At 46.6% G+C, this 23,246-nt stretch overlaps 1 protein-coding gene across 1 annotated transcript in view; it reads left to right on the plus strand.

The window, feature by feature from the left end:
- Positions 1 to 535: 535 nt before the first annotated feature.
- LOC147698790 (carbonyl reductase [NADPH] 1-like) overlaps positions 536 to 23,246 on the plus strand; it is a 149,364-nt gene continuing 126,653 nt past the window's right edge. The window contains exons 1-2 of the mRNA XM_086935386.1: positions 536 to 643; positions 2,035 to 2,095. The gene's annotated coding sequence lies outside the window, so the exon portion shown is untranslated. The remainder of the gene's footprint in view (positions 644 to 2,034; positions 2,096 to 23,246) is intronic.

Here is a 23,246-nt window from a genome sequence, read left to right on the forward strand (position 1 = left end):
TAGCCTATGTGGGCTTCAGATCAAAATTGCTGGTTTGGTTTCCTTCTCCGCTGCTCCCAATGTATCTCACATGAGATGCACGTCATCAGCAGTGCATTACGAGGGCGCGAGTTCGCTCAGCTAACTATAATGGCTGAATTTCCCTGCTTTTGTATGAGTGAAATGTCAGCCTAACTATAACATCCTAAAACCTGTGTTTTTTCAGTGAATGTCTGTTTTTTTTTTAAATGTTCATTACTAACTATAACATCCCATAACCCTGTGTTTTGTTCAGTGAATTTCTAAGGTTTTTTAATGCTAATTTCGAACTATGCCTACATAGGTAGTGTAGCGATTACCAGCAGAAGGATAGGGAAACAGGGTGGAATAAGAAGGGCACACATTACACCCTTCTCTGTCTCAAAAGTGCACGAAAAACGCAGAAGCAACGCCCCTGGGACTACAGCTCCCAGAAAACTTAGGGACGATGCAACAGGAAGCAGACGTCTGACACCTGCTGGTTGCCAATAAAGCACCGCGTTGAAGTCAAACCGGTGGCTGAAAGCGGATGGTGCGTCCCCGCTGGAGGATACAGCCGATACCTATCCTGCCTGCCAACTTCGAGAAGCCATTCAGAACCCGTGCATCTTCGTGGCAAGATAAGGTAATACACGCCATTCCGAGAGTGGTAGACTACTCCAGGAAGAGCTCTCCTCTCGGGAACGGCGCAACTTGAGTTTTCTTTCATGTTTTCTTTGCCGAGGAGCAGCCCGCAGCTAGGGGCTTCCGTCAGTATTTAACGTATTGATTTTCCGTTCCGAGACATTGAAACCGGCAATCTTTCCAGGTACTTTCTCGAGCCGGTAGCTGCTCGCAGTTAGGAGCTGCCAGTATTTTCTTTGTGCCTGTATTTATTTATACTTGGGGAAGGCTTTGTGTATTCCTTTACGACACCTGGTAGCCAGTAGCAACGGAGCTTTTACGGGTAGAGAGTCCCATCTTATAAACACTGTTGTTGGTTTTGTTTACACTCAGATTGAAACCTACGAAGCAAGGCTCATCAAGGGGCAGCTAGAGCATTATATATTCAATTACTTGGTGCTGCCTAATTCTGCAAGTCCTATTTTGTCTACACTTCTGCTGCTATTTGTTCTGTTATCATTTACGAGACACTGCAAACTATATTCATTTCTTTTTTACTGAAGGCTTCAACCTGATAAAGTGGCATATGTTTAAATAGGACCACGCACTTTGCCTTCCATGTGGATTAGTATGCCTATGTGACTACCTTGTTGCCTAGGCCTAAATAGTACCACGTATTTTGCTTTATGGGAGTGTTTAGTATGCCTATGTGATTACTTTGTATGGAATATGGTGTACTGCTGAATTCCCTCCAGCAACTCTGAGCCAAAGCTTGAATGTAAGTGCCATAGTCATTGATCACTGAAGTATTACTGTCTATGCCAGTGCTTCCTGGACCTTACTGTTTCTTCTGCCTTTTTTCTTGTGCACACAAACCCCCAGATAGAAGCAAGGGCTCTTGACCAGACCTGTGAGACTACAGGACCATTTATTATTTTATCCACTTCCCTTTTTCCCTGGGGACTCCCTGTTTTCGCAGTGTCATATTTTCATTGTGGGAGAGGAAGTATCTAGGGCAAGAGGGGGGCTTCTCTTAACGTCATCGTTCTCGCTGGCTTTTACTGACAGGTTAGTGGCGTACCTCTTACCTGGAGCTGCTGACATTCACGACAGGTAGAACATGCACAGAAAGAGGAAGAAAGGAGAAGAAAGAAGCAAGAGAAGTGCAAAAAGAGGGAAACGAGGTGCAGAAAGATGAAGAAAGATGCAGAAAGAAGCAAGAAAAAGGCAGAAAAAGGCAACAGAATTCCTGAAAGAGGATGAAAGGAGGAGAAAAAAGCAAAAGAAATACAGAAAGAAGCAACAGAGGTGCAGAAAGAGGCCTACTTTGACTACCTTTCCACAGACTCTTACAAAGTAGCCTAACCACTAATCCTTTGTCAAGATGTCCTAAATCTCTCTTTTCTCTTGCAGGTTCACTATTCATCGACTGCTCAGCCAACTATGAAACAGCAATCCTAACCATATCACTGTTGTAAGTCTGACCACGTTTGTGAAGCTATGCATGCGTGTCTGTTCTTTTACCTAGTGACATGTTACATTAAAATAAACATGCAAATACTTGAATGCCTATGTTTCAAACAGCATACTCTGTAAATTTGTATACAAAAAGGTGTATGTATTTCTTTCTGCTCATAATAGAGGGCACATGGGTATTCAAAAGTATATTTTAGGGGCTCTATGACACCTATATACATAAGACATGTTTGTCTGTGCAATTGAATGACAGAGCAGAATTAAGAAGATTTGACACTTATAAGAGAAGCTACTTGCTTCAGATGCATAAAACATGTGAGAATACATGTACAAGTAGGCATATACCTCAGTCCTGAGAGCACGCCGACCTTTAAACTTGACAGCTTGCACTTCCCATTTGTATATAGAAACAGGCAAGAGATGTACAGAAAGAAGCAAGAGAATTGCAAAAAAAACAAGAGAGGTGCAGAAAAAGTAAGAAATGTGCAGAACGAGGCAAGAGAAGTGCAGAAAGAGGCAAGAAAAGCGTAGAGAGAGGCGAGAGAAGTACAGATAGAGGGAACAGCAGTGCAGACAGAGGAATGAGAGGTACAGAAAGAGAGAAGAGGGGTGCAGAAAGAGGCAAGAGGTGTACAGACATTTGCAAGAGAGGTGCAGACAGAAGCAGGAGCAGTGCAGAAAGAACCAACAGAGGTGCAGAAAGAGTCAAGGGATGTAGAAAGAGGCAAGAGGGGTACAGAAAGAGGTAAGAGAAGTAGAGAAAGAGGCAAGAGAAGTTCAGAAACAGGCAAGAGGGTTGCAGAAACAGGCAAAAGAGGTGCAGAAAGAGGGACCAGGGGTGCAGACAGAGACAAGAGAGGTGCAGAAAGAGGGAAGAGGGGTGCAGAAAGAAGCAAGAGGGGTGTAGACATTTGCAAGAGAGGTACAGAAAAAGTAAGAGCTGCACAGAAATAACCAACAGAGGTGCAGAAAGAAGCAAGAGAAGTACGAACAAAAGCAAAAGAGGTGCCAAAAGCGGTATGACGGGTGGAGACAGAGGCAAGAGAGGTGCAGAAAGAGGGAAGAGGGTGCAGAGAGAGGCAAGAGGGGTGCAGAAATATGCAATAGAGGTACAGAAAGAAGCAAGAGCAGTGCAGAAAGAGGCAAAAGGGGTACTAAAAGAGGCAAGAGAAGTACAGAAAGAAGCAACAGAGGTGCTGAAGGAGGCATAAGAACTGCAGAAAGAAGCAAGAGGGATGCAAAAATAGGCAAGAGATATGCAGAAAGAGGGAAGAGGGGTGTAGAAACAGGCAGGCAAGGTGCAGTAAGAGGGAAAAGAGGTGCAAAAAGCAGCAAGAGATGTGCAGAAAGAGGCAAGAGGGGTGCAGAAAGAGGCAAGAGGGGTGCATAAAGAGGCAAGTGGGTACAGAAAGAGGCAAGAGAGGTACAGAAAGAGGCAAGAACTACAGAAAGAAGAAACAGGGGTACAGAAAGAGAGAATAGGGGTGCAGAAAGAGGCAAGAGAAGTGCAGGAAAAAGGAATACATTTGCACAAGAGGCAAGAGAAGTGCTGAAAGGAGCAACCGAAATGTAGAAAGAGGCAAGAGAAGTGCAAAAGGAAGCAACAGAGGTACAAAAAGAGGCAACAGAAGTACAGAAAGGAGCAACAGAGGTGTAGAAAGAAGTAAGAGAAGTGCAGAGAGTCAAGTGAGATGCAGAAAGGGGCAAGAGAGGTACAGAAACAGGCAGGAAAGGTGCCGAAAGAGGCAAGAGAAGTGCTGAAAGAAGCATCAGAAGTATAGAAAGAAGCAACAGAAGTACAAAAAGGCAAGTGAGGTGCCGAAAGGTGCAGGAGAGGTAGAGAAAGAGGGCAGAGGGATGCAAAAAGAGGCAAGAGAAATGCAGAAAGAAGCAACAGGGGTGCAGAAAGAGGCAAGAGAGGTGCAGAAACAGGTAAAAGAGGTACTGGAAGAGGGGTGCAGACAGAGGCAAAAGAGGTGCAGAAAGAAGGAAGAGGCATGCAGAAAGAGGCAAGAAGGGTGTAGAAAGAAGCAAGGGGGATGCAGAAAGAAACTAGGGAAGTGCAGAAAAAAGCAACATAGGTGCAGAAGGAGGCAAGAGAACAAAAGAAAGAGGCACGAGAGTTGCAGAAACAGGAGAGAGAAGTGCAGCAAGAGGGCAGAGGCGTGCAGAAAGAGGCAATCAGGGTATAGAAAGAAGCAATAGAGGTGCAAAAATAAGCAATGGAAGTGCAGAAAGAAGCAACAGAGGTACAGAAGGAGGCAAGAGAACTATTGAAAGAGGCAAGAGAGTTGCAGAATCAGGCAAGAGAAGTGCAGCAAGAGGGAAGTGGCATGCAGAAACAGGCAAGAGGGGTGCAGAAAGAGGCAAGAGAGGTACTGAAAGAAGCAACAGAGGTGCACAAAGAGGCAAGAGACGTGCAGAAAGAGGCAGGAGAGGTACCAAAAGAGAGAACAGGTGTGCAGAAAGACGCAAGAGAGGTGCAGAAAGAGGTAAGAGCAATGCAAAAAGAAGCAAGTGAGGTGCAGAAAGAGGCAACAGAGGTACAGAAAGAGGCAATAGAGGTACAGAAACAGGCAAGAGAAGTGCAGAAAGAGGCAAGAGAAGTGCTGAAGGAAGCAACAAAGGTATAGAAAGAAGCAAGACACGTGCAGAAAGAGGCAAGTGAGGTGCAGAAAGAGGCAAGACACATGCAGAAAGAAGCAAGTGAGGTGCAGAAACAGACAAGAGGAGTGCAGAAACAGACAATAGGAGAGCAGAAAGAGGCAACAGAGGTGCAGGAGGCGGCAAGAGAACACCAGAAAGAGGCAAGAAAGTTACATAAACAGGTAAGAGATGTGCAGAATGAGGGAAGAGGGGTTCAGAAAGAAGCAAGAGAGGTGCAGAAAAAGCTAGAGTAATGCAGAATGAAGCAACAGAGGTGCAGAAAGAAGCAAAAGGGGTGCAGAAAAAAGAGAGGTGCAGAAGGAAGCAAGCAAGGTAAAGGAAGAGGCAAGAGAAGTGGAAAAAGAGACACGAGAGGTGCAGAAAGAGGCAAGAGAGGTGCAGAAAGAGGCAAAAGAATGGCAGATAGAAGCAACAGTGGTGCAGAAAGAGGCAAGAGAGGTGCAGAAGAAAGAAGCAAGAGAGATGCAGAAAGAAGGGAGGTACAGAAACCAGAAGAGATGTGCAGAAAGAGGCAAGAGAACTGCAGAGAAAAGGAAGAAAGGTACAGCAAGAAGCAAGAGAAATACAGAAAGAGGCAAGTGAGATGCACAAAGAAGCAAGAGTGGTTTACGTACCACTAGTACCAATTTACCAACCCACATTTAGCAATAAGTAACAGGTGACCATTCCAGCTTTACTAAGGGCCTTCCACTACATTGTAACACTTGTCGCTGCATTTGTGGTAACGTTTGAGCCATTTGAGCTAGAAACAAGTTTTTTTTCATTCAAATCTTTAGCTTATGCAGCAGATGATGGATTGTGTGGCAAATGCGAAACATGGATAATTATGCAAAAATTGGTGCAGCCAAACAGTTACATAATTCTAGTGGCCCTGCTCATACCTCTGACTAGGTCCATAAGTGCTCCTCAGTGGTTCATTCTTTTTTTTGTCACATTGAGTTTATAGTTTAGCTTCTACGGAAACGAGGAAGACTACACCTAAGGTTACTACTCCACAACACAGACTACCATACCACATAATTACTCTCCATAACACATAATCCCGCTCTACATAATTCCTATACACTAAATACCACACACTTTCTATCCACATTATCGCACTGCACAACATACCACATAATTCCACTACGCACAATGTTTGTCCACTCCACTCCAAAAAACATTAGTAAGAAATGTGTACAATGCCAATAGCTCTAACTCTCGCAAATGTGAAACCTATTGGATTGCAAATGCTTCTTTAACCAGTAGTCACGTTTGCAGAGTGGTGGAGAAAGGGGGCAGGGTCTCGGAGAAGCACTCAGGAATTCCGCTGCATAGGACTTACAGAAGGTACCAGGAGGGCTTCTTGGCCCCCCAAGTCCCTCAGGAGTAAAGTAGACTTTGTCCCCCAACCAGTAGTTTGCCAGGAGGCTCGTTTGCAGAGTGGTACAGAAAGGGGGGTGCTTGGCCTCCAAAACCTCTTAGCAATCCCACTGTGTGGGACTTACTGGAGGTAACAGGAAGAGTAGATGGCCCCCAAGAACATCCGTGGAGGCCAACTATCCCACCTATGTCCGTCAGTATGTCCCACACAGTAGGATTTGTAAATTCTCATAGCAGGCCATGCCCCCTTTGCCCACCACTCTGCAAACACACTCCCTGGTGCACTCGTGGACGGGGATTAAAGTCCCATTCACTTGTGGGAGGTCCTTAGGGGCCAACTAGCCTACCTGTTACCTCCAGTAAGCCCCACACAGTGGGATTTCTTAGAGGTGGACACAGGCCATGCCCCCTTTCGCCACCACTCTGCAAAAGCACCTCCAGGTGTGCTCTAGGTTGGGGGGATGACGTCCACTTGCCTCCTGAGGTTGCCTGGGGCACAACTAGCCCTCCTATTACCTCTAGTAAGCCCCACACAGCTGGATTGCTGAGAGTGGTCAGAGGCCATGCCCTCTTTTTACACCACTCTGCAAACCCTCCTCCTGGTGCACTTCTGCTTGGGGGGTGAAGTCTACTTTAGTCCTGAGGTCCTCAGGAAACAAAGAGACTTCATCGCCCAGCCGGCACTGTGCCAAGAGGTGCATTTGCAGAGCGTAAAAAGGGGTGTGGCCTGCACCACCTCTCAGCAATCCCACTGTGTGGGGCTTACTGGAGGTACCTGGCGGGCTAGTTGGCCCTAAAGGACCCTCAGTAGCACCGGGCATTTCATCCTGAACCCAGAGCGCGCATTGAGGCACTTTTGAAGAGTAGTTCAGGGGTGGCGGGGCCTCTGGTGAGTTGCTGGCTTCTCATTTCTTCCTTGTTTTAGGAAGGGGCTGTGTGGCACCCCCTTCCCTTAATACTTTTTAGGCCCTTGGGACCCCATCCCCCAGGGCCTGACCCATTTTGTTTTAGAATTTTGTACAAAAAACAGGAAGGGGCACGAGTGGTCCCACTGCTGAGGCCAATTTCAGCCCCAGGAACCTCAACACCTGGAGCTAGGCCTTTCTTCATTTTTTTTAAAGGCGAGGGGGCAGTGCGGGCCACCTCCCCAGGCCGATTTTGGCCTGGGGACCCCATCCCCCGGGCATGACCACTTCTATTTATTTTTTTTACAAAATTTAAAGGAGGGGGCGCCCTTCCTGAAGCAATTTTAGCCCCGGGGACCCCATCCCCGGGGCTTTGCCTCTTTTTAAAAAAATTAAATGTTAGTTTCAGCGAGGAGGCACGTGCCCCCCCTCCAGGGCCACTTTAGGCCCCGGAGACCTCATCCCCGGGGCTTTGACTTTTTTTTAAAAACAAATAAATATTTTGAGGGGGGGGTTGCTTGGCCCCCCTCCCGAGCCATTTTCCGCCCCGGGGACCCCATCCCCGGAGCCTGGCCTCACGTTGGGGACCGCGGGGAGCCCCAATGCCCCCGTGGTCCCTGTCGGCTCCCCACCTCCTGCGGGAGCTGGCATTGCATTTGGACAAAGCAGCTCTTTGCCCAAAAGCAATACTGCTTCACTTCATAGAAGCGAGAGCAGTGAAGCGTAGCAGAGTTTGCTATGGCAGGACGGGAGTCGTGCTCCCGCCCTGTCATAGCAAACTACAATGTCCCGGGGGTGGGCACCCCATGACATTGCAGGAGCTGGCCCTGCGGGTGGCAGTCCCCTGGACCATCTAGGCCTCCTGGAGGGGGGCCATGCCCTCCTCCCATCAAATGTAAAGATCCAGGGAGGTGGTGGTCCCCGGGGCCAGGGGGGCGCTACGGATCCCCGTATGTTACTTAAAAATGCACTGGGGAGTTGGGGGTCCCCGGAGCAGTGTGGGGGGGCTGGAGACCCCAACACCATAGTAAGTTACAAAAAGGCCCAGGGAGGTGGCGGTCCCTGGGGCTGCTATGGACCCCTGTATTTTAATTACTCAATGCCCTGGGGAGGTGGTGGTTCCCGTGGCAGTGGGGGGGGGGAACAGAAGCTCCCCACACTTAATTTTATTAATTGAACCCCCTAGGAGGTGGCGGTCCCCTGGGCTTTGGGGGGTGAGGCCCCTCACGCTAAAATATTAAAGCCCCGGGGAGTTGGCAGTCCCCGGAGATGCGGGGGGCCCGCATGGCCCTCCGTAAATCATTAACATAGCCCCAAGATGTATAGGTTCTTGGGGCTGTGGGGACCCCCCCAGGCCCGGCGCAACATAGTTAAGGATTGCCCCCAAGACTTGGCCCACTCAGGGGCTTTAAAAAAATGAAGCGCGGTCTTAATTTATTTTACATTTTAGGCCGGATTCGCGGACCCTACAGAAATCCGGCTGAAAATTAAAACAAATATGCTTTTTTTGGCAAGGGGGTCAGAGTGTTCCTACCCTGCTCCCTTTTCTTGTTTTTTAATGTTTTTCTCCTTTTTTCTTGTGTCACAAGATGGCTGCCAACGCTTCGTGGTTTGAAGTGTTGGCAGTAAATCAGAGCAAAGCTCGGAAGGGTTCGCGGATCCACAGCAGTCACCAGATATCAATATTTTTTTTATCTGAATTTCTCAGGAACTACTGAACGAATTTACACCATTTTAAAAAAAGGTTGCTTTCTGAACCAAAAGCTGCCTTTTTTTCCAAATTTGGTGTAATTTGGTGTAATTCTGGTGTAATTCTGTTAAGCATTTCAGGCTGTAGCCTTGTCTAAAGGTTCCTCTAGAAATTACCATGGAGAAAAAGTGTTTTGGGACCCTCCCTTTCTTCTCATTCCCGGCCTGACGAATCACCCCAAAACTGTCAAGACAAGAGCTGCCCAGAACGCCCCATTAGTTTTGAAAATTACGCGAAGATTCGTCAACCAGCGCCAAAGATATTGGCAAAAGAAAAAAACGCTTTTTGAATAGAAACAAGGTCCTAACTATAACTACCTACTGGCGAACGCCAGTAGGTAACGTATATATATATATATATATATATATATATATATATATATATATATATATATATATATATATATATATATATATATATATATATCATCCCAAAAGCTCCGCGCTTTAAAGCAGCACTCCACCAGGGTGAGTTTAAACAAAACCTTTTATTTCAAAAGCGGCATGGATGCACCAGTCCTTCTCTCTAATCCCTGACGCGTTTCAATGCTAACGAGCATCTTAATCATAGGGCGGCAGTTAGTAAAACCTGGGGCGGACCTCTGCAATCATTTCCCATATGGCACTCACTTTCCAGTAAGTAAAGCGCCAGGAGCAAAGGACCCAATTCTTCTATTCTGGTATAGTCAGTATTTTACCAACGTTCTTTACTGCCGGTTTCTTTGCATATTTTCACATCCCTCTGGTGGGCCTCGGTTTAAACCATCCGCTTTGCTTCCTGACACCCTCGTGCTGTGGGGGCTGAAATTCAGTAACCAGCCCTGCAGACCTTGTCCAGTTTGAGTGGCGGTGCAGCTTCCACGGCTGGAGAAGCTGTGTCAAACATCATCCCAAAAGCTCCGCGCTTTAAAGCAGCACTCCACCAGGGTGAGTTTAAACAAAACCTTTTATTTCAAAAGCGGCATGGATGCACCAATAGTCCTTCTCTCTAATCCCTGACGCGTTTCAATGCTAACGAGCATCTTAATCATAGGGCGGCAGTTAGTAAAACCTGGGGCGGACCTCTGCAATCATTTCCCATATGGCACTCACTTTCCAGTAAGTAAAGCGCCAGGAGCAGAGGACCCAATTCTTCTATTCTGGTATAGTCAGTATTTTACCAACGTTCTTTACTGACGGTTTCTTTGCATATTTTCACATCCCTCTGGTGGGCCTCGGTTTAAACCATCCGCTTTGCTTCCTGACACCCTCGTGCTGTGGGGGCTGAAATTCAGTAACCAGCCCTGCAGACCTTGTCCAGTTTGAGTGGCGGTGCAGCTTCCACGGCTGGAGAAGCCGTGTCAAACATCATCCCAAAAGCTCCGCGCTTTAAAGCAGCACTCCACCAGGGTGAGTTTAAACAAAACCTTTTATTTCAAAAGTGGCATGGATGCACCAATAGTCCTTCTCTCTAATCCCTGACGCGTTTCAATGCTAACGAGCATCTTAATCATAGGGCGGCAGTTAGTAAAACCTGGGGCGGACCTCTGCAATCATTTCCCATATGGCACTCACTTTCCAGTAAGTAAAGCGCCAGGAGCTCTGTTTAGTGCAGCCTGCCGATTTCCATCAGTTTTAAAATTAAGATTGCCAACGCGTTTCTGGGCTCGCTGGCCCCTTCTTCCTGGGCAGGGAAAACACGAGAATGAGACCTTCATTGGCATAAACCACCTTTTATTTCCGGCATTTCCCTCCATTGGGCGTGTCCTCATATCATAAGCCCATGGTGCATGATGGGGAGTGAAGTTCATAATGCAGGTAAGAATTTTTTTCTTTTCTTTAAGAAGGTTCATTTGTGCTGTCCCAGTTGATTTCAATCATTTGTTCATACTCTAAGTGAGTTTACCGATGTAAGCAGGCAGGCTCCTTTAGCACTTTGGAAAAGGTGCTGTTCCTGTCATGAAAAGTTCAGACTGCAGCCCACTTTCTGTTGATTGATATATTCAGCAGCTCGCAGTGGTGCCTCTCCCCACGGCCAGGCGCCGTGTAAATATGTTTTAGCAATCGCCCTGGGGCTCGGGAGAGCACACAACCATTTCCTGCCATCCAGCTCTGTTTAGTGCAGCCTGCCGATTTCCATCAGTTTTAAAATTAGGATTGCCAACGCGTTTCTGGGCTCGGGAAGAAGGGGCCAGCGAGCCCAGAAACGCGTTGGCAATCTTAATTTTAAAACTGATGGAAATCGGCAGGCTGCACTAAACAGAGCTGGATGGCAGGAAATGGTTGTGTGCTCTCCCGAGCCCCAGGGCGATTGCTAAAACATATATATATATATATATATATATATATATAGATATATATATATATATATATATATATATATATATATATATATCTATATATATATATATATATATATATATTTCCTCTCAAATGCCCTGAGCTTTACAGAGGTCACACGATGCAGCTCCTACCCTCCGGTCTGGAAGCCTCGAGGCTGCTTGCAGCTTTTTGCATCCATTTCATTTTTCGATTCCCTTCTTGATTCCCGACGCGTATCGAGGCCAACGCCTCTTCCTCATGGGCTGCTACACAGGGGAAATGACTGACTCACCATTGTTGTCTTTGTGGTTGCTTTATTGAGAACACCACCCACATGGGGCGTTACACACAAGAGTTGCACAATAGCATGCTGGTTCATGTAGTCTCTGAGGTGAGTCCTGTATTAAACATTTTTTGAAAAGTTCATTGTCTCTGTGTAATTATTTGAAGCTTATTTTAATCCTTGAGTAGGTTTGGTTGCAAAACTGCAGGCTTCGTTTTGCCATGGGGCTGCATGCTTACACGGAGAGAAAAGGTTTCTTTCCAAGCCTTTCCATTCAGTTGTAGGAAATGGTGCTCCTCTGCCACGGCCAAGGCTGCCGTGTATTTAACATTTCCTCTCAAATGACCTGAGCTTTACAACTCAGCTGGATGGCTAAAACAGACGAAGCGAGACCCGAGATTTGGTGCAAATTATTTATTTAGAAGCCCAAAATGCCATGACGCGTTTCGGCTTAACGAAGCCTTGATCACATGACATCGTCATGGGGGCTGGCATACCCCTTTAAAGTGCAGGTGAGCCGTTACAATATATACATAGTAAAGTTACTATTCAAAATTGACACATAATGTGTGAACACGCTTTGTACAGAGTAGGAATATATTGATTCACTTAGTGCATATAAATATATAAATATGACAATCTCTGAATAATATTGCACAAAATTCTGGTTAAAAGACATTGACAATTCAGAACATAATTATAAAACACATAAATATATAAAATGTTTTAAAATATAAATATCCCCATTGCATTGTCATGACTTAACCAAAACATCCAAATATTGTTATAACTAGTATTCAACCGTATGCTGTTTGCAACAGGAACATGTACACATATTTTTAGTACCTCCATTAACTAGATATAATTGCTATCATGTATGGAGGAAATGGTTGAAAATAATGCCCAAGTGGGCTAATGATGTTGTTTGTGCAAATTTAAGCATGTGCAAATTTCAATAAAGTGCATATTCATAACGGTTCACAAAGTTAATAGTGCTACCAGTGAAAAATCCATAAAAACAATGTACAAATAACAATTTGTCATGATAATATGTTCATGTGGAGGACAGAGAGGTAGGTTCATGAATGTTAAAAACTCATAGCTTCAAGGTATAATAATCACATAGTATATGACAATCGTGAACTTGCAATTTACAGATAGGTATGACAGTCTTTGCTCGTGTTCAATCCATTGGGGATTTTGGTATCAAGTAGTATCATATGTCTCGTCTCTAGTTTCCTTAAGAGGGACTCTCTATCTCCGCTGAGTATGGGCGAATTTTGCGAATCTGGCGTTCGCGAATTTAGCGAATTTGCGAACTCGCAAGTGTTTCTGCCAGTTCGCGAGGATTTGGTAGTAGTTTGCAATTGCGAACTTACTTGTCGGCTCGCAACGGTCGCGACTAAGTTGTTTCTACGTCTGGTTCATCATCACAGCCTCCCAGCACCCTCTGTTTCACCACTGTTTCACCACTGCCACCCTCTCTTTGACCCATGCCACCCTCTGTTACATCAATGCCACCCTCTGGTTCATCATCACTGTAGAAGATGGGGGGGAAAAGCAAGCACACCTGCCCTGCTTCAACTGACATGAATTAATTTGGGGTTAGTTTATGCCCTGCCCCAACTGACAATAATGAATTAGGGGCTAATTAATGTGTCACTGAATTTGAAGTTCCAGCCTGGCACCTGCTTGTCTGCTCCCTTAGCTGTAAATCAGGACCTTTGTGGCATACAGTTAAGGTCATAGCAGGGTCACACAATTGTTGCAAGCAGGCAACCGAATTCTGAAGGGCCCCCTCAGGAAGCACAACAGGGAATCGTTACAAATCATAAGATTGACCTTTTGCACGTGCTCATTAGTTTTGCTTTTGCAAAAATCGTTTTTCGGTAATTTCGCGCTATTTGCGAGGCTTGGCGTCGTGGGAAACCGACCGCGGAAGCCGCCAATTCGTGCGAATGAGCTTTATATTTTTTTGCAGCGTGTTATTTCGCGAGTTTTTTTGCAGTATTCGCAAGCCGCTTGCAGCGCAACACGCGAATTTACCCCAAGGTCGAGTACGGGCGCGGCCATTTTGTTTGCGTGACGTATTTCCGTTTCCGCCCGCTATGTATAATCTCGTGAGGTAAGCGCATTGCGAGTACAAGTTCGCACGAGATCGCGAGGAAAATTGCGTGCGAACTTACTTTCGCGCTCGTGAACGGGCGGCCATCTTGTTTTTCATTCATTTCCTGTGTCTGGGCATGGTGTTTATCCTCTTGCTATCTTTGCCATCCTTTGCTTGTTTTCAGTTTTTTTCGAACGATTTTGCTTCTTATCTATCCCTCTCTTTTCCTAGCTGTATATTTTTGTCTTTTCTGCTATTTTTGTTTACTTTTAAACTACTTTTTAAACTCTTTTCTTTTCTTCTTCCCTATCCTATTCCTTCTTAATTTTCTACTTCCTACCTTACCTGCCCAGACCATGGTGAAGCCAGGCGCCGTGAAGCTGCCCAGGCACTTGAGGGACGCAGCGGCGGCGGGGAGGAGGAGTCCTGGACCCCGTGCCAGGACAGCATGCGGGCGATTGAGGGGGGAGCAGGTGACACGACGGGAGATCTTCAGCCCGGAGGAAGTGGGCGCGCTGGTCTACTTCGTCCAGCGCCGCCTGCCCAGGACCATCGCGGGAGGCGGCAGGATCGCGGCCGGCTACAACATCCAGGAGCGCCGGAAGCGGTGGCAGAAGGTGTGCTGGGCCATGTCCCAACTCTCCGGGGTCCAGCGCACCTACAGCCAGGTCACCCACCGCTGGACGGACGTCCTGGACAGGGAGCGCGACCTGCTGGACCAGCTCGGCTTGGAGATCCCCGGGCTTGGTGAGTAGTAGTAGTAGCTATTTCATCACTCACTACTATGTTTTCTCCTGCTCTGTGTTGTTGTATTGCAAATATTTGTTTTTTACATGGAGCAAGCCAATAATGCTGCTGACGATTACATTATAGTTAAATTATATTCAAAATCTTCTGTGCATTTCAGGTGCACTGCTCTCCTTCTCAGTGGCGTTGCTACTATGCTTATTTGTTTTCTATTTTGTGGTCTCTTTGGCCTGAGTAACAATTATGTATGAGTGTACTTTACAGAACTGCGTAATGCTAGACACTAGGGGGCAGATTACATTTACAAGCCCCTTGCGCCACGTTTACGTTGCCTTGCGTGACGCAACAGCGGCGTAAACGTGGCGCATCCCTGCGAGTCATTTACAGCGTGACGCATCTAGGGAGATGCGTCACGTTATAAAGCCATGGGCCTGCGCCACAATGGGTGCGTTCCTAGTACGCAGGGTGGGCGGTCCTGCGGCTGTGCACCTCGCAAAAGTGCCTGCATGAAATCTACAAGATTTAACGCAGGCACTTCTGCGACGCTGCTACGTCAATTCAATTCCTTATGCCTGCTTGAAGCAGGCGTAAGGATTGACACAGCATGTTAAGTATTGGGTGGCCCTGAGCATTACTGGAGTTGCATTGCGTTGGCGACGTGACTCCAGCGATGTGCCGCTCTTACGTGACGAGATGCGTCACGCAAGTGTCTACCCTTGCGCCAGGGCACGCCGCATTGTAAATTAGGCGCATCTGCCGTGTCGCAAGGGTAGTTTTGCGTGACGCATTTGATCTGGCGCATCTCTGGAGATGCGCCAGAACGCGTAAGTAAGTATGCCCCTAAGGGGCAGAATTGCAATTACCGTCGCATCCCTGCAAAGTAGCAGGGATGCGCCAGTAATTGTGCGGCCCGCAACCACCACCAAACATGGTGCGCCGTATTTGCAATGCGGCGCACCATGGGCCCAAAACGTCACCGAAGCTTTACTGCTGGAGTTGCGTCGCAACGATGGCGCAGCTCCAGCAATGCTCTGGGGTACCCTATCTCCCCAATGCTGGGTCAAGCCGTATGTCTGCTTCAAGCAGGTGCAGGGTTTGTGTGACGCATCATTGTCCTAAAGGTGACTGATTGAAATTTTGTAGATTTCCCTCAGCCACTTTTAGGATGTGTTCCAGCGCAGGAATGCCCTCCCTTGCGCCGGAACGCCCCCTGATGGCGCAGGGCTTTATAACGGGATGCATCTCCCAAATGCGTCACGTTGTTATACGCTGCACCATGGCGCCTCTTTTGTTTAGCTGCTGCGTCACAAAAGTCACGCAAGAACGGAGCAAAAGAGCCGCAAGTGGCTTAAATCTGCCCCTTCCTTTGTACCCCTGACAATAAGAAAAATAGTGGCGGTGGATTGATAGTTTGACTATTTAAATGACTGGTTATGTAGCAGGCAACTGTTAGTGTTGTCACTGATCTGACTGAAATCACAATGGAGTTTGTCTGTCACTTTGCGTCTTGCCTGCGGACTGCTGCCTGCCAGTCCTAGGTGAACCTTTCAGTACTTTGTTTAGTGAGTTACGTGACTTTCGAAGTCGCAGGTCCGCAAATCAATGAAAACTAACCCTAATCAATATAATTTCGCGAAAATATTTTGTTATTGTTGTTTTGAAATGTTTGATTTGGTTGACATTGACAAGCAACAATCATCCATGTTTTCTGTTCTTTCTTTCATGTTGTACGTCAGCTCCCCCCAGGGGCGAGGGGACACAGGAGCAGCAGGCGGCGGATGCTGTTGAACAGGGCCAGGATCGGGCAGGCGAGGGCTCCTTTGCTGGCCCCAGTAAGTTTTCATTTTAGACTAGTACCTATTTTTCCTAGCGTTCCTCATTTGATTTTTTCAAAATCGTCTTTGATCTTCTTGTAGACTGTATCTAAATTCTTATCCTGCCTCTACTATGAACTCCCTGTGGTATTACTAGATTATTCTTATTAGTCTGTCTGTGTAGCTAACTAAGATTGCACGGTTGGCGAAACTCCCATTCTACTCAGCAATAGCTCTATCAACTTAGTGCAGTGCAGTCCTCTGGGATTGTCCATAATGTCTTTTGAAGTGTTCTATCTGCTTTGAAAATTCCCAACTATAAAATGTGAATGACCACCAAGAAAGAATAAGGTACTACCTTTTGGTTTGGATAGGAGGACAATCCATACCACTACTGTTGAGGGGACAATTCTTCTGCAGAAACAGAACTATGGACAATAAATAGTGCATTGCTTATCAATTATAATAGGCGCTGTTAGAGTTTCCACATACCTCTGTGATAACAGACTTTGAACCCCCAATGTCCTTACTGACTACATAGTGTGGCACAGTCATTTACCTCCCGAATTCATCGATGATTGATCCCCAATCATGATTATCCAACGTAGCTCAAGAGTACGGACTCGGAGTCAGAGTCAAGAAGTGTCAGAGGCACGGACTCATGCTTGCAAAAATTGCAAAACCTTTCGCTCAGTCACTCTAGTCTGGACCAAAAAACACAGTCTATTTAAGTTTAAAAGCTTTATTAAAAGTAAACACATTTATTAAAATGAAGTCATAATAAAAAAACTAAACGTTTAACTGAGAATGGAAAAGTGGTTAGTGCTGACGATTAATTGGAGACATTTCTTGTGGTCGGGCCGAGCTCTCACCTGGTTTCAACTTGATCTTGTTGTTAGAAGTCCATCTTCTGTCTGTGTGGAGAAAAATGGTGCGTGTTAAAAAGCCAGCCTTCATCAGTTGTGCCAAAAAGTGCAGCAAGACAACACCCTTCCCTGGAAAAAGGGACATTTTTTTTAACTTTCGAGTAGACAGTCACAAATTACATTGTTTTCACATGTCTTCATTCCTAGACCAAATACTAGTGAGTGGTTTATTCTAACATTCTTAAATGTACTTTGTAGGTGGAACATCTGGTGGCGGGGCCAGCGTGGAGGTGGTGGTACTCGACACGGAGGCGGAGGGCAATGCTTCAGGGGAGGAGGCGGCGGCTCCAGTGCCGGCTGTGAGAGTTGAGACGGTGGTGGTGGCGGGCAGAGGTAAGCTCTTATATATTCCTTACTTATTGAGATTGAAGACGTGGCTGGGAAGGAAAGAATATGAGATGCATGGCTGGGTGAATGATGAAGCAATGATTGGTGGAAGGACAACAGCCTGGGTGGGTGACACAGAAACTGTATGTGTCCATAATATACCTGGATCATGCTACTATCTGACTCTTAGATAGCATATGTCTATCTAGAGCAGGGGTACTCATAGTACCGCCCGTGGGCCGGTGGCAGCCCGGCAAGCCTTCCTTGGCGGTGCGCAGACCTTGCAGACAATCACTGCTCCTCCGGCCCCCACAGAGCAGAGGCTTTGTTGTATTTCACCTGTTAGCGCCCCTGCATCTCCACTCTGACAATCACTGCTCCCCCGGCCCCCACAGAGCAGAGTGGAGATGCAGGGCCACAAAGAGGTGAAATAGAACAAAGCCTCTGCTCTGTGGGGCCGGGCAAGCAGTGATTGTCAGGGTGGAGATGCAGGGGCGCTACAACAAACAAAGCCTCAATAATATGTTAATGGTCTTTTAAAGACTTGTTAAGTACTTTGGTGTGGCTGTCTGTGTGTGCGCGCTGAGGAAGCTGTCTCAGCCCAGGCTGAAGGCTGACACAGACAGACACACACACAGTGAGATGACAGAGGGGGAGGGAGAGGGTGGGCAGGAGGGAGAGAGAGATGGAGAGGGAGGGCAGGAGGGAGAGCAGGAGGGAGAGAGATGTATGTACATTTTGGGTCTGGTGGCTCAGTGGATGAAGGCATCTGCTGCAGGGACCTGTGTGCAACCTCATGGTCACAAGTTTTCGTTTTGCTTTAGCCCCGCCCCCTCTGACTCCGCCCCCACCAGTGCGGCCCTCGGCCAAAAACTACACTGTAAATTTAGCCCCTGAGAGAAAGTTTGTGAGTACCCATGATCTAGAGAGAGTAGACGGTCAGTGGATGAACTAAGTGTAACTTTGAAGAGCATGTAACACTGCACCCGCACGTCCGTTCCAGTGTAGGAAAGGCAAGGAAAAGAAGTTGTAATTTTGTCCAAATACTACCATCAATTGTAGCAGTAGTTTGTATTGCAAGCACAGCATAGATCCGGTTATTACGGTGGCCACTCCCTACCTCTCTTAATAAGTTTAGTAGTACTCAGTCATTCATGTGTGGATATATCACTGGTCACTCAATAAAAAGCAAAGCACCTAAAGTCATCCCATATGTAAGCAAAAACATCCCATGTGAAGTGATAGATAATCAGATTATTTATCTTCTTCATTTTTCCATTTCTAGTACTCATTTGCACTGTAGGGTGAAAGTTAAATTAATTAAGCAGTAGCCCTTGTAACAGAGTATTCTCAGTGCCACCCGTAATAGAAAAGTAAGAGCTTCACCACCTGCATGTACTGGACCGGTACAGTAACGCAAGTCTAGGTCACTCATCATGGCGTGCGTCTCTTTTTCTCGGGTGCAAGTTCACTGCGCTGGCATTATGCCGGCTTGCAGTAGATAACGTACCAATTTTCCTAAACAAGAGACAAGAAGAAGAATAAGACTGGTGTACTTTCATAGTCGACTCCAATGGAAGTCCATAGTGCTTGTAGAATTTGTTCCTTAAACTCCCACTAATGTTAGAGCAAGGATGAAGAAGTGGGAGGTTAGATAGATACTGGCCTCAATAGTTATGTAATGCGCTTGCAAGTTGCTAGTTGTACTGTCTTTCTTTCTTCATATAGATGCTCCTTCCAAACAAACAAGGAGGAAGGAGCTGGTTAGAGCGGCCCGGCAACGGAGGATCGCTGCCACTGTTGCAGAATATCGGCGGCTGGTGGCCCTGGAGGACGACGAAAGTGTGCAGTCAACCACAACAACAACGTCGTCTGCATCGGCCTCCGTGCCCCCACTGGCTGCCACCCAGCACAGTGCTCCAGCCAGACTGAGCCGGGCTGCCAAAGCCAAACGCCAACGCCGAGCAGCAAGGACAACAGCTGCCTCTCACAGCCATTGTAACTGCAAGGCACGCCTGCGCCGCAGTACCCTGAGGGTGTCCCGCCTTCAGCAGGAGCTCCACCACTTTACAAACGTGTTGGAGGGGCTCCGCGTAGAGCACGCCTTGCTCCGCCAGGAGTATGATGCCCTGGCCCAAAAAGTAAACAGCATCCACCCATAGTGTCCCTTGCCCCTTTTTTAGAGACTTTTGGGGGGTGGGAATCGGGAGTTGGGTTTGGGACTTTTAAAGGACAACCGTTGGGGTTAGGGAGGGTCTTGCGGGAGATTATTTTGTTAGGGATATAAATATACTCTTTCAAACTTTATCTGAGCATACCTGTTTTTTACTGCTTGCCTGGTGGGTGGGGGTTTAACAGTAACTTTGTTTTCCTGAAAGTTTAGTTCCATTTTCTTCCTTTAAGTGTAAATGCCCAAATGTTTTCAACACTAAGTGCCTCTCACAGAGTAAGTGAAGTGAATTCAAGAGTCCTAGGACTTTAGTAGTACTACCGTCAGTCTCTCGTCTCTCCTAATACTCCATTATACTCCCTCCCACCAAACGCTTATCTTACCTGTAATTTGTGTTTGAAAGTAGGGCTAGACCCAGGGCTGGCTCCACTGGAAACAGCAAATAAGGTTGGCAATCCTGGGCGGATAAAATTTCCTCATAGCGGTGGTACTAGTGGTGTAACACAGTGGCAGTTGCATGCCTATGAAAAAAAAGAAAATGAAATCTGGTTTGTCCTCCTGAGCAATACAACGGTACAATAGAGAATATAGCAGGTGACAGTACACTAGAACAGTGCCACATTGTAGCCTAACAAATGGTAAAGTATAACTACTAATTCGGTTGAAGTTCTTTGACATTAGCCATGGGTCTTTGTAAAGCAGAGTAAGAATATATCTTCGGATTTCTTCACCAGCCTGTTGCTATCACCTTATCCTCCCCAGCAGTGTGTGGATTTATTGCTGTAATTTAGTCACACATCAATCAAAACCACACAGCCCGGGGGAAGAGGGTTAGGGTTTGAAAAATGGATGGGTACGGGGGGTTTTGGGAAAGGTTTGGGAGACAACAAAAAATAGCACAGCATGGACAAACAATTGTGAACATAAACAAATCTTTGGGTACAAACCTATCCATCAATCTTTGAAAGTGCATGCACTACTGCATGCATGTCAGTGAAAAGTAAGTAGTACTTTCGACAACTGTGGAAGAAAGAATGCGACAGTACAGGGCGTGTGTGGAAATATTGATAACTATATTCAACATAAGGTCTCTGTTGCCAGATACCTGAGAGCCTTGCTGGTCACTATAAATCCATTCACAACACTCAATGGGGTTGGTCTGGAAGGTATAGTAGATAGAAAAGGATAAATTGCTCTTTTTCTAGGTGTCCCCTCACTCACCAGGGTTGCCCCTTGGTGACATGCTTCATCATTGGGGCCATCCCAGTCCTCTACGGACTGGGGCGTGCTGCGACTTGCGAATTACGTAGGAGCACTTACAAGTGACTATGTGTGGTGCAGATGTGATAGTGGAGTGGACTAAGTGATGTGTTAAGGGATCAATTTAGAAGCAGAGAGAGATCCAAGAAATGCAGTCACAGTCATAGAAAGAAACAATGGACACTGTATCTGTATGTTGTTGTAGTTGTCCTGTTGAAATTGGTAAGTAAGTTGCATGCAGAAAAAAATTCCTCTTATTAGCGGCACTCCTCCATTCCATCTGACGCTTCGTCCATCAATGTTGGTCACCAGAAGACACCCTGTCCACTGCCTGCCTGGCGGATGCTGAATTGCGGCTCGCTAAGGTGAAGCCTGACTCCATCCTTTTTTCCCCATTGCACAGACTGAAACCCGGCCTGTAATTATTCAACGAAAAACAGGAAGTGATATAATATTAAAACACCACTGATAAATAAATATAAGGTATGTAGGCTGTGGAGTGCAAAAAGTCACACTTTGATTTTCCTAGTAGACAGTACAATATTTTTGAAAGTGCGTACTCTGTCTGAGTCACCTTTTGAAGGATAACTAAGTATGGGCAAATTAATGTAGCAGATCTTTCCCCTCAAGCTAGGTGTACTGTAAACTGTGTTTTAGAACAAAATTAGATCTTCCCAGCAGTGCTCCCACCCAGACCCTTACTAAAGCCAGCCGCAAAAATGTAGAAGACCCCCAATCAAATCTCAAAAAACGAGGCCTAGCAGAAAACTGGTGACAAAACGTACTTTGAAAGTAAAAGTAGGCCCAAGTACCCCCTTATCCACCGTGGATTGTATTCAAACCACTTGCAAGCAACCAAGCAAAAGTATCCATAGCCAGCATCGCTCCAAGACTCGAAAACCCCCCCACCCAAACACATGCAATAGAAATACTGCTAACCCTAACGAACCCTAAGTTAAGAATAGTGGCAAAGGCTTTCTTTAACTATGCCAAATCCCCCCTTTCCCACCATGGATTTTCTTCAAATGACTTGCAACCAAAATTACACATTCTCACGAGTGCTCTAAGACCCCAGAACTCAGTTGCAAAAATCTAGAACACCCCGAAACACATGCAATCCTGCTGCTAGGGCTAACCCTAACGAACCCTAAGTTACAAAAAGTGCCAAAAGGCTTTTCCACGTGGATTTTGTCCCAACCACTTCTATCCGGTATTAGACCTTCCCAGGAATGCCCCAAGACCCACCAACCCACCCGCCAAAAAGCATAACACCCCCAAACAGGCCAAAAGCAAAATCTCATACTTACAATATTTCTCGGCCTTCGGTCCAAACGCGCTGTGTAGCTAGGCCATAAGTCCGGTTTACCACCACGGATTTCCTGAAAAGCAAATGCAATCAAGATTAGAGTGTCCCAGCAGTGCTCCCAGACCCCGAAACTCACCCACAAACACCAGGAAGCCCCCCAAACAGGTCCCCGAAAACGCTACATTGAGCAAAATGTCAGAAATAGCAAAAAAAAAATTGGCGTGGATTTTGTCCCAACCACTTCATCCGGTATTAGACCTTCCCAGGAATGCCCCAAGACCCGCCAACCCACCCGCCAAAAAGCATAACACCCCTAAACAGGCCAAAAGCAAAATCTCATACTTACAATATTTCTCGGCCTTCGGTCCAAACGCGCTGTGTAGCTAGGCCATAAGTCCGGTTTACCACCACGGATTTCCTGAAAAGCAAATGCAATCAAGATTAGAGTGTCCCAGCAGTGCTCACAGACCCCGAAACTCACCCACAAACAGCCGGAACCCCCTCAAAGAGCACCTCAAAGGCAAGCAAGTCAGCAAAAACACCAAAATATTTCCGCCTCCGATTTGGTCCAAACAACTTTTATCCGGTATTAGAGCTTCCCAGCAATGGCCCCAGAGCCGTCAACCCAGGAGAAAACGAGTAGAAGACCCCCAAACAGCCAAAGAGCAAAAGTACAAAAATGGGGACTTCGTCTTTTTTTGGCAAATTTCCCAAATCACTCCGCGCGCGCTCTGCAGCTAGGCCCTAACTCCCCTCTGCCACCATGGATTTGCTTCAAACCTCTTGCCAAGTAAAGTATCCATAGCCAGCAGTGCTCCCAGACCCCGAAACCCACCCACAAACACCAGGAAGCCCCCCAAACAGGCCCCCGAAAACGCTACACTGAGCAAAATGTCAGAAATAGCAAAAAAAAATCAGCGTGGATTTTGTCCCAACCACTTCTATCCGGTATTAGACCTTCCCAGGAATGCCCCAAGACCCACCAACCTACCCGCCAAAAAGCATAACACCCCCAAACAGGCCAAAAGCAACATCTCCTACTTACAATATTTCTCGGCCTTCGGTCCAAACGCGCTGTGTAGCTAGGCCATAAGTCCGGTTTACCACCACGGATTTCCTGAAAAGCAAATGCAATCAAGATTAGAGTGTCCCAGCAGTGCTCCCAGACCCCGAAACTCACCCACAAACACCAGGAAGCCCCCCAAACAGGTCCCCAAAAACGCTA

The sequence above is a fragment of the Lissotriton vulgaris genome, chromosome 8 (assembly GCF_964263255.1).
Source record: "Lissotriton vulgaris chromosome 8, aLisVul1.2, whole genome shotgun sequence".
In the NCBI taxonomy this organism is placed as follows: Eukaryota; Metazoa; Chordata; class Amphibia; order Caudata; family Salamandridae; genus Lissotriton; species Lissotriton vulgaris.